At 33.0% G+C, this 17,466-nt stretch overlaps 1 protein-coding gene across 11 annotated transcripts in view; it reads left to right on the top strand.

Annotated features, from left to right (window-relative positions):
- LOC105153659 (A-type potassium channel modulatory protein DPP6) overlaps positions 1–17,466 on the top strand; it is a 635,032-nt gene that overhangs the window by 187,207 nt on the left and 430,359 nt on the right. The window lies entirely within an intron of this gene.

The raw sequence follows: 17,466 nt of genomic DNA, 5'->3' as shown, positions 1-17,466 counted from the left end.
TTCCGTTGCAACTAATGAAATTGCGGTGTAACCTCTATTATACTTCAAAGTTTACGCTATTATCTTGTTTGTTCTCTTTACGTTTATTTGATCGACTGAATAGATAAATACGTTGTCCGCTAATAGGAATAGATACTGGAAAAGTACACTGTAGATACATGGGTATCCAGGGGGAGAGAGTGGGAGAGTTCGACCTCCAATTTTTTGTTTATTTTTTCTTGTAAAAAAAATACAACTTTACTTTTGACTCAATTTTTTACTTTTTTATTTTTATAACTTTACTTTTTATTTTTGATATTACTGCAAATTCTGAAGATATATGAAATCGCTTTGGAAAAAATATAGTTGTTTGATTCTTTAATTTTGTAACTTGTATTGAATGATCTTTGCTTTATTCACACATTATTCCTTCTTATCTTTATATTTAATTTTAATTTAATATCACATTTTTAATAATATTTGACAATATTTCTCATACATCACAGGAGTTTTTTTCTAAATTTTTAAAACATTTTTTTCTAATAAAATTATGAATTTGTAATAATAATATTATTAAATAACTATACTTTTTTTATTTTTAAGAACTGTATTTTGTCTATACTTTTTTCAAAAATAAAAATAAAATTATCATTTGCAAAAAAATATTTCTAAAATGTCTAAACAGACAATTTTTTAACGAAAAAATTGATGTTTACAATTGATAATAGTAGTTTATGGTAACAAAATTGACTCTGTCCTTTCGAAAAAGAATTTTATGTCCATGATCAGACAGATTCGAACATAATGGTGATTTGTTGAAGGGATGCATGAGAGTTGTTCGATATTTGATATGAGTGACGGCACACAGCTTGAGATACGAAGTTGATATTTCTCGTAACGTTGCCTCGCGGCTGGGGATTTACGACCGGCCGGAAGGAAGCGGACAGGCGAATTGTTCCTCCGGGAGAAAGAGAAACGAGAGAGACCGACGTTGTTTGTACATCTACCTCCGGTAGCTCTCTCCGACCAGAGAATTATCGCTGTAATTTCGATTGGACCTCAGTCTTTAGCGCTTTTCGTCAGGGTGGCGTGTTTGCCGCAGTACTTTGCATGCGTACTAGTGTCGAAAAGACGTTCTAGTTGCAAAAAGCTTTTGACTCTAAATATTATTTATTTATTTCTCTAGAGAAATTATACTTGGAATTTAAACTTAAATTTGCTAATTTTAAAAAGGAAACCTAATTTTCGGACATAAAGTGAACATTATTAGCAGTGGAAATATTATGGGGAAAGTGTTAATCTCATGCGTAAATAGGGCGAGTATTTTATGTTAATAGATTAGAAAATAATGAATGCCGAAATTCGAGGTGCCATCAAGGAAGATTTAAGAGACCAAGTTTATCAAAATTTCTTGCCTTGCGTCGAAATTCATGTCGTTCTGAGCGAGTCACGCGATTACGATACGCTTAGAAAGCAGAGAAGTTTTGGGCAAGGTTCAAAGTTTACGCGCAAATGTGATCGTTCATCTTGTGCTCCGATGTAAGAGTCGCACCAGGCTGTTATTACAGATTGTATACCCGCCTGCAGACTGTCTCCCAAGTAATTCGCGAGTACGAAAGCAGGCTCGCACATTATATTTTCATCATCCGCCATCGAATTTAACTCGGGCCAAGCGCACATTGTTTGATCTACGGAATAGTTTCGATAGTATCTGGGAGATATAAGCTCCTCCGTATATTTCTTGCATCGTGAAAGTCGCGATATGCACGAAGTAATATATGGAAGAGAAGAGGCGAACTCGCGCGCGCGGAAATGCATCGTCAGCTCATACAATATAGCCGCTATTTTTTACACCTACATGTATACATACATATACCTACATGTTTACAATTCTTTTTTGATGACAGTCATAAAAAATAACTGCAATCTTTTTAATGATTCTTTAAATGACAATAATATCTTTTAAAATAAAATTAAAAGTTTTTTCAAAATTTCGATTTAATTTTATATTATTAAGATATCTAGTTCAATTAAATATTTTAAAATTATAAATGTTATTATACATAAAATTTCTGCAAAAAACGATTAACTCGAAGATGATCCGAAAATTTATTATTATATTATAATTTATTACTTAAATACACGGAAAGAACGATTTTAATATCTTTGATGTTAAATATCAAAAATTTAACGAGCGTTAACTAGGTTTAAATGCACAAACTCTTTGCGTCGGTCAGACTCTCGAGATCTTGGATGGTGATCTGCTCATACACAAATGACACGTCACACTATGAAGTTAAAACAGCGAGTTCAACTATTCTACTTTCTCGTTGCGCATCCTACTTCCTTGGGGGCTCCAATATTGGCTATATATTTTTTTTTGTTTGAGTAGGAGGAGAAAAATCTTCACCTGCCCACGATCCGGGATGCTTCAAGGAGAACTTAACCGGATGGCGGAAAGACATCCAGGGATTGGTCCCCTGGGTGTGCAAGATTCGATGCGCCTGCATTCCCGAATGGGGATAGCAGACACATCGCCTACCTGTTAAAAAACTCTTCCTATATCGTATTATCGTCAGACCATTTGAGTGTACCCCGGAACTGCCTACCCGGCATTTCGTCAGAGCGCACCCAAGTCACGGAGCCAAGCTCCCTCTACAAGTTTCCGGTATACAATAAATATTAATTAATCTAACTATATTTACAATCTAACTTATGTATTTACATCTATGTACATCTAATCGTCAGTATCCAAAGAGTCGAGGGCAAATAGTGCCCGTCGTCCCACGTTCACGCCCTGCTCCTTCTTCCTCATCACCGTTTCGCAAAAATTTGCGAGAGCTGTTCAACAGTGAGAGGAATCCAGAGCAGTCCTCACCACTGCGTTATGAGACCACAGAGTCCAAATCCAGCACCTCAAAAAGACCATTTTGCTCCTTAGCCCAAGACGGGCAAAACAGCAGTATGTGCACCGTGATGGGCACACACCGGAGAACCCGAGCGCTCGATCCCGTAGAGATAGGCCTCAGAGTATCCATGATCCGTTAATATTTGGGTCATGCGATGCGTAAGGCCACCATGTGTATGTTCTACTCAAGCATTGATTTGTTTGGATAGGGCGTCCCTAACCGCCGCACTAGATGCCTCCGGCAGAAGGCTCAACAAGTATTGACGTCAGCGCTCTATAGAGCGACGTTATTCCACTTCCTGTAATAGAGATCTCGGTGGAATGTATCCATCTCTTTGTACACCTACCGCCTTTGTCAAAATAGACGCTGCCTCGTGAGAGACGGTGCGATACCCTCTGATGACTCGCAATAAAAGTCGTCGCTGGAACCGTTCCACCCTTTGACAAAGGTTTCTGTCTCCAGTAACGGTTTGGGCCTAATTCGGGGTTTTGTACTGAATGACCGACATAAAGCGTTGGCGATGTCTAAAGATACCGCCAACATTGCCCCCTTCCCCCATCCCGCATGCCGTCATCCACCCATTCCTTCAGTCGCCAGATTGCATCAATAGTGGATCGGCCAGTGTGAAAACCAAACTGATTACCCGCAATCCTGTCTGCCAAGTCCAAGTGTTATTGTAATCGACAGGATCTTCTCGAATAACTTGTCCGTCTCGCTCAATAGACAAATAGGTCTATATAAGGAAAGGGACAAGTCCGGCTTATTCGGTTTCTTGAGGAGGATTAGTCATGGGATCTTTCACTCGGAAGGGAAGCGGTTCTCTTCAAGAAAGGCTGTGAACGCTTGCGCCCGTAAGACAGCGAGCGATTGCGCAATCACCTTTAAGATTCGCCCAGCTATACCATCCGGACTCGGTGCTTTTCCAGACGGTATTCTCTTGTATGCTTCAATGATCTCTTCTCCAGTTACAGAGAGATCTTCCTGCCACAGAAAGAGAACTGGTCTGCTCTCATCAGCCGGCGACCGCGAAAAGAAGACCTACACGATCCCCGAAACCATCTCCGAGAGGAGCGCTCCAATCACCGAAGATATACCCGCTGAGAGCCTGCCTATTACAGTTCTGTAGGGCATACCCCATGGATCCACCTTGAGCGTCTCTAATAGTTCCTTCCAAAGACGTGATTTGAAGCGCCAAATGGCTTTTCTTAGACTTCTCCTAGTCTCTAGGAGCTCCGTCCAAAGGACCTGTTCTCCTTCGCATTAAGCTCGCCTGCGAATACGCGTAGGGCGTCGATAACGATTGCAGTGGGCACGAAGTTCGGAAATCTCTTTATTCCATCAATATGTCGAGGGTCTGCCAGAAGCAGATCTTCTTGGCATAAATAGGTCTGAGATTTTCTTTAGTGCCTCATCGATCAATCTTGCGTGATCGTCGCAAGTGCCTCCCGCCAATGGTGGAGTCTAGGCCTTCAGTGACGCATCCGCCTTCAACAAGATCATCATTGACTCTTCCCACCAACCATCTGGGAAAGTGCTTTCCAGACGCGTGCCTAACCAGGGGACTAGTAATGGGAGTCCTTATCTCCATAAATATATATCTATGGTTCGACAGGGACTCCATACGCCAGTCTCAATATGCTTGGCAGCATTGGGAGTAGTCCAAGACGTAGAACTCACCCCTCCTGTGCCAACAGAACGGGACGAAGTCCCTATTAAGCAGATAGAGCCCCAGTCTGTCCGACCACTCGAGCAGAACGTTCCTTCTGGGGTTTACCTCTTTATCCCACAGATGGGACGTTAAAATCACCCAATACTAGTATGGGTTTGCTGGCGTACTTGGAGATACATGCGTCCAAGTCAGTAGACCCCACTCAAACTCGTAAGTCATTCTGTTGAGAGAAAAGTAGCAGTTAAATACCACTACTCCCCCCTCCCCCATTTCACCGCCACATAGTTTATGCCACGCTTTAGTGCGAAGCACGACAGGTTACAGCGCTACCACGTGATGGTGGAGGTTGGAGGCACGTCCAAAAACGAGCATCATCTCTCGTCGAAGGGAATAGAATGGGACTCAGACAGAGCCACAAGTCCCAGACCTTCCTCCTCGCAAATCCGCGCAATTGTTTGGCGGGATTGGCTATACGTTGATTTTCCAATATTTGGCCAATACCTATTGGCTATACATTGATTTTCTAATATTGATCCAATCAAAATGTAATTGGGGACCATCAAAATTATTATTATACGTATAAAAAGAAAGCATGATGAGCAAAAAATTTTAATATCTAGCAGCCAGTTTTGAACGTCACACGTAATTATTTTGATAGTCTAACAAAATGATTTCCAGATCTGTGTACTTATAGTTATTTAAATACTTTTGCAGAATCTTTTTTTCGTATAAAAAAAATAAAGTCACTTTGCTCGAAAAAAAGGTTAATAGCGGTAAAGTAACGGAGTAGATGCATTAGTGAATATATTTGATCTGATTGAGAGTGGAATATCAATCACTCATCCATCACTGTTAAGATCCGATGCAGCGCACTCAGTGATATATTCACCTAAAACCTTTTCGCGAATGCAGCCTCTTCGCCGACATTTCTTATCGAGAGTAAAGCAGGAATTCGATATTTGCATTTGCATCATGATACAATGTCTTGATGTTTTACGCTGGTGGCGTATATCATGTTCTCAAAGGTGTGGTTACATCCTAAGACGACGTCTCATGTCGTTATCCAAATACCGTATCGTTATTGTTCGCCTAGAGCGACGAAATGTTTGAGACCGATCCCGAGCGAGGAACTTCGAGGAGATTCAACAAGGCAGGCGTTCATGTGTGAAGCACTATACAAGGTGTTTATTCAATAGTGTATTATATTCTACGCCAAAGATTGAAATGAATTTTTTAACTAATTGAAAAATAAGATAAATCATTGAAAATAAATTCAAGTTATATAAATGATTAAACATATGGTAAAAACAAAAATTTTTCAAAAAATACACGATGTTTGTAAGAAAATTTTTTCTTTTTTTAAATTTAATTTCAAGTAGATCTTTCTTCTAAAGAATTTCATTTTGAGATATACTTTTATCAAAAAAATATTTTGCCATAAAATTTTAGTGATAAACTTGCGCGAAAAGAAAATTGATCGAGAAAAATTAAATTTGTAACTATTGACATTTTTTGTAATTTAATTTTTATTTTCGTATTTTAAACTAGAATTTGGAATAATCTCTATTTAATATAGAAGAAAGACAGTGCGGAATTTGTTATCCACTCACGTTTCTGAATTAATTATTTGTACTTTGAAGGAAAAAAATCCTTTTAAAATTCACAGAGGAGGTTAAAACTTTTTTTCTTGTTTTAAATTCATAACGCATTTTCAAAGTTTGATCCTTTCATTCTGCTGCACTTTGTATGGCGCGGCACTCATCGCTGCTTCACTAACCGATCGGCGTATAACGTGAAGTCGATGAAGTAGAAAAAGGATCTAAACGAGTATGATCGGGTTCGATAGCGAGCGGATGACAGGGCTCTTGAGCACATCCGGCACCTAGCTTGTTTTCCTACCTCGTGACTCCGAGCTACCAGCCGACATAAAATGTTTCATTGCGGCTGTTTTACGCAGTGCAGTCGAAGGCGAAAAACTTTTCTTCAACCCCTCTTCCCTCTTCTGTCCACAATGGCTCCTCGATGTTCCTTCTCGAATCGGCGACGGTGCGATGTACTCACGAGATTTACCTCGTACTTCGTCTTACTTAAGCTTCCTTGTGTGCTCCCAGTAAATTAAAAGACTTTATCGTTCACACCGCGCGAGCGGTGTTCCGTTCGGCATACGTCTGTTTGCGATAAAGTACAATTATAACGACAAAAGGATATTGTGTAATTCGTTAGCGATTTTTACATTTATTAGTTTTCACTTTCAAAGAGTTAAGAGATGTACTCTCCGCGTTTGCTTCATATTGTGATAAAATTCAAGAAAGATGAATTTTTTCGAATTCTATTGTTTATTAAAATGTTGTTACTTTAACATTTCAAATGTATCTATTATATTATTTTGTATCAAAAGGAAAGAGACAAGTAGTATTCAAAGATTAATTAAGCATACACAGTACTCTGAAATATAAATATTAACTACATGTGACACAAGTAATGCTCCTGTAATTTGAATTTTTAATTAAAATGCATGAGCTATGTATATCTATTAGCACAAAGTTATATAACATAATATTCAGGTAATTAGAGACCTTGTTAGTTATACGTTACGCGGAATTATACAAAGAACATAAATCTGTGTCATGTCAGAGTGTCTTAACTTTAATGCCTTAACGATTAAGATATAAACTTCTTCCCCGCAAAGTCAACAACAGCTGAGTTTAAATTACGGTGTTAGAGATGCGAATCTCGTGCTTGTTGTCGGGAACATAAAGCACGATGCATTTTACATGCAAGCGTTGGAACACAACAGAAATCGATAATACTTACTATAAATTATCAACTTTATAATGACAGCGCAAAGCTTGGATCCGATATTAATTCAATTTTCGCACATTGATAATGATTAATTATAATTTATACATTTAGAGATAATACAGAAAGTTTCCTTTCTCCTCCATTGATAACAAAATTATTCTAATTTCAAGGAAAAAGATTTTATGTTTATTAAGAAATCGGAATAAAAAAATGATTGATTCGATGCGATTTATAGCTATAGATAGCAATCAATTTGGAATATCGATCCAACAGAAGAGTATCCTTCGTGGTATAGGTACCATAATGGCACGCAATCGTTCACACAAATCTTCTGCGAGGCAAATCCTTGTGCCTTTGTCCATCGGACAATCCTCGACAGCTGTGCCCGACGGGTAATCAACTTGCATAAACACGCATGCACATAGCTTATGCATGTAGACGAGGAGCGAGCGGAGTGTCATGAGGGATGCTCACCGTTGCAACTGATGTGGATCGAACTGGATGCGAATCGGCGATGCGCATTCAATTGCAGGAATTATGATTTGATCACCAAAATATAATATATTCGAGGCTGCATATTTCGAGGTTATATTAGAAAGTAGTTTTTGACATTGTGAAATAGTTACAAAATAATTTATATGTAGCATCGAAACAAAAAGAACTTGACAAAACGAATTTTAATGTCGATCAATTTTGAAATGCTAGTTTTGTTAATTATTTTAAAATAATAGAACAGTAAGGGCGTTTGTTTTTAATGGACTTTATTCTAAATTCTAAAAGGAGAGAGAGAGAGAAATATAATTTAAAATTTTATTTAAAAAATAGGAATTACGAACGCTTTTAATTTATAAAAGACGTTAATTCTAATCGAAATTATTTTACTGATTTGCCTTAATTTAACTTAAATTTGTTCATAATTATGAGCTCATTCTGAAATAGATAAATATGAAATGATTATATCCATTGTGATTTTACTAGAACAACACGGTTAAATAAAGTTCTTTAATCAATTAAAGTTGTTTATTCAGAATTATGTTGCTTTAGCACAAATTATAAATTTTGAAATATTTATAATAATTTGAAAATGAATTGCCATATTTTTACTAAAGAAATTGTACAATTTTTTAATTTTACAATTTTGTATTTTTTATTTTTGTCAATTTAACGACAATCTTCAGTAATTTTATAATATATTGTCCAACAAATAATTATACTGATAAATTTTTGAGGAGTTATTAATTTACATGAATAACTTTTTGAAACATTGAAAATTTCTTAGATTTTAAATAAATATTCACAAATTGTGGATTACTTAGAGAGATATGTTTTTATTGAACAATAGAGTATATATGTAATAGTGCGCACTGGAGAGCAATCTCAATTTCTCTTTCTAGTCTCATCGCTTTCTGTAGTTCAATCTGCGTTTGCAGTAAACCTTGGAATACAATACTTGCGTGATGAATCCGCGCGATACGTGATTAACGTATATGACATGTTTCAATTGACGGAATTAACAATTATATTATTGATAGCATAGTGAAAATTAATCCGTCGTAGAGCTTTAGCAAATTTCTATCATGGCGATGTTAGGTATATATTATTGATATTGCAATGCACATCTTGTGCGATGCCAAGTTAACGTTACATTCTGTAATTGCTACTGTTACGTCACAACAAATGTAATTAAACTTTAATTGCGCAACGTTGCGGATTAAACCATCACAAAGATGCCGCAGCGGATTAGTGGCGATTTAGATCAGGTTATTGCTCGCAATTAATTTGTCAATTAACCGAGATAATACATTGATGTTTTCATTTGGGATACGATAATTTTCCAAACAATGAATGCTTTTATCCAACGTCATCTAATTATTTAGCAAATATTAACAAGTATTTTTTATCTATGGATTTTTCTTTGAAAAAAATCATTTCCTTTCTCTCTCTCTTTCTCTCAGCAAAATAAAACATCATCTTTTTGATTTTTTCCTTAATTTTTTATTTTAAATATTCCAGTGATTAAATTTTAGAATTTTTTTTACAATAAAATTTGGTTTATATCAAATTTTTTGCAGTTATACAAGATATAAAGTAGCATATTTTCAAGAAATGATTTTTATAAATTTTCATCTTTTTAATATCTTTTTTCGATGTTTTGTTTAGTTACGAATTATAACGTATTGTTTTTAAACATGGTCAAATTTATAAATAGTATCTATGCATTGAAACTGCGAATATCGATATATATATATACACACATTATCACATAAAATACTGTGTTATCATCTATCTGCAGGATGCGAAAACAATGTTAACGCAACATATTGAGTCGGACATGATATTACAACAGAGTTATACATAATTGTGGATATTCACAATTGTGGTATGCATTGTTATTGCTTGCAAAATATAATGCGACGATATTAAAGTGGATATTATACAATGGAAACATGTCATGAAAGAAATATGTAACTGTAGTCTACATTTGTGCTGTAAATATTGTATATACGAAATAGATATTTTGTTTAGTTATAAACGCGAATTTAAAGTTTTTTTATAATAAAAAGTAATGGAGATTATAATTATAATACGTTATCTAAATTAAAAGTTAAACAGAAAAGTATAAGTATGATTTAATTTTTTTAATTATAGTTTAGAACAGTAAATAAAAAAGACTTTATTTATTTATTTATTTTTTCAGTATTTTAATTGGATATTTTACAAGAGTGCAATTCATTAATTTTGTACCGTAGTTATTCTATGTTTATCGATATCCTCAAGATATTTAAAGTTTTTTTGTATTTATTTGTAATTAATAATTATAATCGCCGCTTATAGAACGTTTTCAAAACTACGCGTGGTGTGTCAAAACTTTATTGTTTGGAAAATCTCGTGTAGCAAATTCCGCAATTGAGCAAAAGCGGAATTTACATTCTCTCAGTGACCAGTTTCGCTGTCAGAAACAATCTGCATAAGCGTAATCTCGTAATCACGCGCGACGGTTGAATCGAGAAAATAATAATGCAGGGACTACCATTGCGCCTCGAACGCTCGCGGGGGCTGACCCCGTTTGTTCCTACAAACGGAATTAACCCCCAAAAGGGAATTTGCATATTTCTGCATCCGAGAGCTTCAGACGTGGGAAATTTGTTGGTGAAATCACTCGCCGGTATGTCTACTGGTTCTTGCACGGATGCTCGACTCTAGAAATCCAAAGTCTGATTTAATGCAAAGATGAACCATACCGGACTTTTATATTCCGAGTGTACTACGGCACTACGCTGCAAAAAATGGAATAATTGCTTTCACAAGCGAGAATAAAAATAAAACGTCTAATTATTCGGCTGAGTTACGCGAGATGGTATAAGCGCTGTTAAATATAGTTCTTTTCTGCATGAGGAAATATAGTTCTTGTGCATTCCATTTTCTGATATTATTTAAAAATGTAGTTATGTCCGTCAACCTTAAACTTTTGAAAGAAATATTATACATTTTGATATAAAAATAATTTTTTGTTTTAGCAAAAGTACTTAAATTTGACAAGTTTTTAAAAAATATGATAGGAAAGTTAGAGTTAAAAATTAATCTACGCATGGTATTGTATAATTTATAATTCTGTCATTATATTAATTTTTAGTGAAATAAGCATTGCTAAATCATCAAGAAAATCGTTATATAATTTAGCAATTGATGCGTAAAGTTTGATTATTGTATATGTCTCGATAAATCAGAGAAATGGAATAAGCGGAGTGTAACGAAGAGGTAAATTCCCATAAAGAGCACTGATTCAGTTTGTGGCGTTCTATATTTCCCGGTCGGCGGAATATAGATGGTGATTTCAGGAATGTCAGTCGCGCGCGCAGTGCAGTTGCAGTAAAACGTTCCGCCGAGTCGGAAGCGCATAAAAATGTTAATAAAGTCGGGCATAAAATATCTTAATATTCCATATACCCGAGAAACTGGCGTGTGTGCGAGAGAAAAATTATTAAAATCACTGGGCGCGCGTTGCTGCTGCTGGGGTAAACAAACGACGTATTTTTATTTGTTCTCGTGCATCGAAATATCGATGAAAACCGCAGATCTTTCAGTTCGACAAGCCGTGAATTTGCATATTTGGGATGCGTTCGATTATATTCAATGCTGATTTCATAGAATTTACAATTTTGTATTGTGCATGAAGTAAAATGTAAAATTTTGCATTTTTGAATAGAACTCGGGAGAGAATACTGTCTTTCTTTTTGATTTTAGAACATTCATAATTTTTTTTTCTTTGATTCTTTATATCCTTTAATTAAATTTTTTTTCAGATTATGAATAATATTAGGTGTTGGAATTAATTCGTAGCGTTTTACAAGTGATGGGAAGTACTTTCATTAATGTATTTTTTAATGCTCATGTGAAATAAATAACATTCTTTCATTAAAAACGCTACGAATTAATTCCAACACCTAATATATAAAGTCTATAATGAATTAGATAATATCAGATGACGAGTAACACATAAAGTCTATATGTCTTTAGTTTTATTGTTTCAAATTTATATCGATATTTTATTCTCTCTTGTCATGTAAATATCACGTTAATATCATAACTATTTATTTTAATAGGAGTAATTTATTTTGATGGAAGGCAAAGTAAGCTTATCCATAAAAAAAAGGATTTTTTTCTGATTTTTGAGTACATACAGCATACATTTTCCCATAGAGGTTTAATTTAAAAAATATAAAAAAATACAACCCGAAAGATAAAAATCGGTCGTCACGGATTGAACTGATTTATGCTTAACCGCTGTGAAACATGATTAAAAGTTAGTCATTTACAGATGATTTACTATTAATTAGTCATGTAATATTGCACCTTTACGTAGCGTAAAATTGTTGCTTACGACTTTTTTAGAACTGTTAGCGTCAGAAATAAGAAGAGTGGCGAGAGAACTTAGCATAGCAGATGTCCACAGGAATAGCAAACTCTGCCTTTTGGTAGGCACTTAAAAGTTACTTTGGACTTTCGCAGTCGATACTTTAAATGCAAGTACAAGGAAAAGCGTACGAGAATTCGCGCAATTTCTTATAACTATCTTAACCGTCCGGGAACTATGTGTTACACACACACACACACACACACACACACACACACACACACACACACACACACACAAAACAGAATATTGAACAGCAAAATTCTTCATGCAATTCGTACATATTTTCTTACATATATACATGTGTGTTTTGTTGATGGTGATAAATGCACGAGATGTTTTATTAAATCTCATTGCAAACAATTATTACTAAATTTTATTCAAAAAACATTTTAATTAATTTTTTTTTGTAATAAATTGAAATGTATATAAAAGTAATAAATTTAAAAGACAAATTTCTCAATAAAAAGAAAGTATCTTTTTCAATTAAAATTAAAAATGACCGATGCTATTCATAATTATACGTATAAAAATATTTTTATAAGGATCGATTTCGAAAGAGTAATATTATATGTTTTCGCTAATTCTGAGACATTAAATCAACGGCAATTATTTTCCAATATGCGTAATATGAAATTTAAATTTAGGTTATATTCACACTGGATTCATATTTTTTAATACGTTCTTTACAGAATCGATAGAGAATTATTTTTGCGATTTTCCATCGTTTTGTTTTAAAGGAGGGGAAAAGAAGATAGAAATTGGAGTTTTTCGATCGATTTCTATATCGCGATTATTTTATAATATTTTTATCTTTCTTCATCTACCATTGTCTATTACAGCCGAAGACCGAAGCACCTTGTAATCAAATGGATGCAAGTTAATCGAGCCTCGCGGCAAATATTTGTCCCTACTGAATTCGAGCACTTGCAGGAAATGTCGATTATGACTTAACGATAATCATGATTTCCCATGAGGTCCGACTGTTGCGATCCGATTGTTATTATTACGTTCAATAACGGTAATAGCGATATCTACCACCAGAAGAAAGTTATTTTATAAAAAAATTATATGAGGGAAAGTGGAGGAATTTTGCTCGCTTAAGGAGAATTCATAGCTTTGAAGTCAATATAAACACGGACATTCAAATTATGAACATTTTTCTATCGATATGCATTCTCATATTGAATAATTTTTTATTTAATAATGTTATATTTGGTATACAGTAGAAAAAGCAAAAACGAAAAAATTTTTTGCGCGTCAGGTAATTGTGCGCAAAGTCAAAATCGTAAGAAATTAATATAAAATTAATAAAATAAATATTTCATGAAATATTGATTAAAAAAATGACAAAATATATTATTGTAATGTTAATATAAAATTAATATAAACTTTGAAAAAATAATACAAAAATTGAAAAAATTAATTATTTAAAAAAAATCGCGTATGTAATTCTCAGCGTCATCTCTACTGCATTCTTTATAGACATTTAGACATTTAGACTTTATAGACATTTAGAACATAGGCAGCATTAAAACCACCCAATCGACACAAATTAAACATAATATTGATGCTATAATTTCGCACCTTACAATGTAAGGAACACGCTCCTAAGGAACACGCAAAAGTCATCAAAAAAATCAAAATGACATCAAATTACTTTATTTTGATACCTAAAATCAATAAACAGTCAAATTTTGTAACCAGAAATTATCATTTTAATATCAAAATACGTCATTTTTACTTTCTCTTGACTTGGTGAGTTCCTTGGGCTGTTATGTAACATTATGTGTTATATTTGTACTTTGTAGAATAAAAATTACAACATTGACATCATGTTACTTTTGTTTGTCGACTAGACAGAGTTCTATATCTTCCGAATTTTTTACAAATAATGCGCTTTTCATTGAGAGGAAACTTTGAATTATCAATAAGTACAATTTTTCGCCGCGAATTAATTTGATTACTGAAAAATGATTACTCAAAGACTTTTTAACTTAATTCAGTGAATAATATCTCAAAAGACGCATAACAATTACGTACTTTAAAAAAGTATACCTGATTAAATAAACAAAATAAGAATACAGATTTATCATATTATTTTCTAGATGTCAAAATTATTATCAAAATATATAATTTCATTTTATCTCATTTTTGCCATTGACTACATTTTTAAATTATATAACTTATGGTTATATCTCAAAAGAATTACGTCTAGAAATTTCGCCGCGATACCAACTCCATTTATTGGAAAAGTATTAAACCAAAATGCACACAATTACCCTACTTTCCCCTATATACATATATTAGAAAATATTCCACAACTATTAGATACAAGAATAAGAAATTTATTTTATAACTTCAATAAAAAACCTATTAAGTTTAACATTTATTTTAATGACGTTCTCTTGATTTCTTCTACTTTTCTGGCTATTTAAAGAAGAAAAAATCGTGTTAGATGCTTTTATTCTGTCTTTTTCTAATTTTTTACTTTGGGGCATAAGATTTTGAAAAGATTACTTTTAACAATAATTGATTCTTACATTGAAAATCAAAATGATAGATATATTCATTATCTTTTATTGAAAATGAAATGGAATACAATGCTCACCACATCATTAAGAGTTAATCTTTTCATCAGCGCTATATGTAACGTGCGATTTGTAGACGTGATTAATTAACATGTAGTTTGCATATATGCGCGAGAAATTGAGGCCGCAAATGACGATGTATTTTGTGATGAATTATTTTACGTATTATTTATAAAATAAGGAAGGCGGTACATTATAATAAATAATAATTAATAGCAAAAATCAATAATATGCGAATACAACGAATCACATTGTATTGTCTGCAACAGTTTGGCCATTAATTTATAATATTATGCAACATTGCATAATATGTAAGCATAAATGGAGAACATTAATGCTAAAAGATGAAATATGTTGATTACAATATATTATTGCAATAAACGTTTAAAAAATATTTTAATGTAATTTAATTTTTTATTATAAGAATATATTATTTTTGTGAAATTATAAAAAAATTATAGTAAATATTATTTATCAAATTTGTGCTAACTTTATAGGAGAAACCTAACTAAACATTATTGAAAAGGAAAAATTATTGTAATAAGTCTTAATTTTTGCATAATTTCAAAATTTTATTCTTTTAATAAAAAATAGTTTGTTTGAGTTTTGCTGCAAATACGATTTAGAGAAACAAGTTTTTAAGTATAAACGTTAGTTGATAATACGAGAATTAGTTAAAAATATTTCTTAGTATATAGATAATTAAGTAATTAAAATAAAATGTGAATTTTTTAGTTTTTGCACATATTTAAATGCATTTATAATCATATAAATTTGATTACATATAATTATAAATATATAATGTATTATATATTATGTATTTATATTATGTATTTATAAATATATAACGTGGTAAATTTATAAAGTAATTTATATACGTCTGCCTAGTTGCCCTTCCCTCCACTTAACCAAATCTTAATGAAAAAATTATGTAATAATGCACTATTTATGCGCTATTCATATCCGCAAACAAATATTTTTGTGCTCATTCCTTTGAGCTCATTTTAGCTAAAAAAAAATTTTTTATGAGGGGGCTGAGTCGGCAGTCAGTCAGCCCCTCCCCCCCCACCCATTAAAAACAATCGATTTGGAAAATTAAATACACAGGATTTATGCGCTACTATTTCCAAGCATTTTCGATTTTTGCATTGCAACCCTTAAAGCACTTCCCTCTTGGAGCAAACGTTTCGTTTAAAATTACAACATTAAGTACTTTGACTGTGCAAAATAATTTGATTTATGCACTACTTTTTCCAAGCATTTTGGATTTTTGCGCTGCAACCTTTAAGGTACTTCCCTCTTGGAGCGATATTCATTTAGAATTCATAGCGCATAAATCAAAAATAGACTTCGACTGGATAAGCATGTATTTTTATAATTTTTCATGAATTATAAATATTAATGTTTATTTTTAATTTTGCAATTTTCAAAGACTTAGAGGTGAATATGGCTGTTCGCTCCAAGAGGGAAGTGCCTTAAGGATTGCAGCGCAAAAATTGAAAATGTTTGCAAATAGTAGCGCGTAAATAGCGCATAAATCCTGTGTATTTAATTTTTCAAATCGATTGTTTTTAATGGGTGGGGGAATTGACTGACCGTCTATTCAGCTCCCCCCACAAAAAATTTTTTTTTAGCTTAACGGAATGAGCACAAAAATTTTTGTTTGCGGATATGAATAGCACATAAATAACGCATTATGTGATTATTATTTAAATAATTTTTTCAGATTTATTACATAATTTTTAAGATTTGGTTAAGTGGGGGGGGGAGGGGGGATAGCTAAGCATTTATTAATTATATTTGCACTCTTATATATATTAAATAAATTTGACACTTAGTGGCTATTTATTATTGCAAATATTCAATACACTGTTATTTTATGTTGTTCGAAACCCCTCTATTATATAGATTCTCTGCGGATCTGGACTCAGGTGATTAGATACAATCGGTAGATATTTAAGTTTTATTATTCTGCGAAATCCCTTCTCAAGGAAGGTATTTAGCAGGTAATATGCACAAATGGGATACAATAAGGCGTAGATGTAGCGAAATGAGAACGAAATAACCATGACGACATATACATTTCCACTTAGAAGGAAATGCTGTCGTGTTCTAGATCACTAATAAGCAATATAGAAAATGGCAAAATATTTATAGGAAGATATAGGAGTGAGGTATATTTAGGAATTATTATTATTTATTGTAATAAATAATGTTGTTATATAGTATTTGCTACTGGACAACCATACTATCAAAAAAATTTGAAGTTAAATTAATAATGAATGTAATATAAAAAACGTAAACATAAAACATTAAAAATCTTATTGAACTGTATATTTTGAAACTCATCAAATAGGAAATAGAAAATCCTGACCATAAAGGTTTAAGCTAGGACTTTTTTAATGCTTGACTAATTTAAAGTGAATTAATATATACTAATATACATATATGTATACATACACATGTATATAGCATATTGTAGTCATTTGAACTACGCGCCGAAATTTTTCCGGACTTAAAACGCAGCTGAACTACCGAAATAATATTTTTTGCAATAAATAAATTTATTTACAGATTTCTATCATATTAAAATCTCTCTAA

This window comes from Acromyrmex echinatior, chromosome 7 (genome assembly GCF_024713525.1).
Source record: "Acromyrmex echinatior isolate Ae372 chromosome 7, ASM2471352v2, whole genome shotgun sequence".
NCBI lineage: Eukaryota > Metazoa > Arthropoda > Insecta > Hymenoptera > Formicidae > Acromyrmex > Acromyrmex echinatior.
The sequence above is the reverse complement of the archived record's forward strand: the minus strand, read 5'-3'. Positions and strand labels throughout refer to the sequence as shown.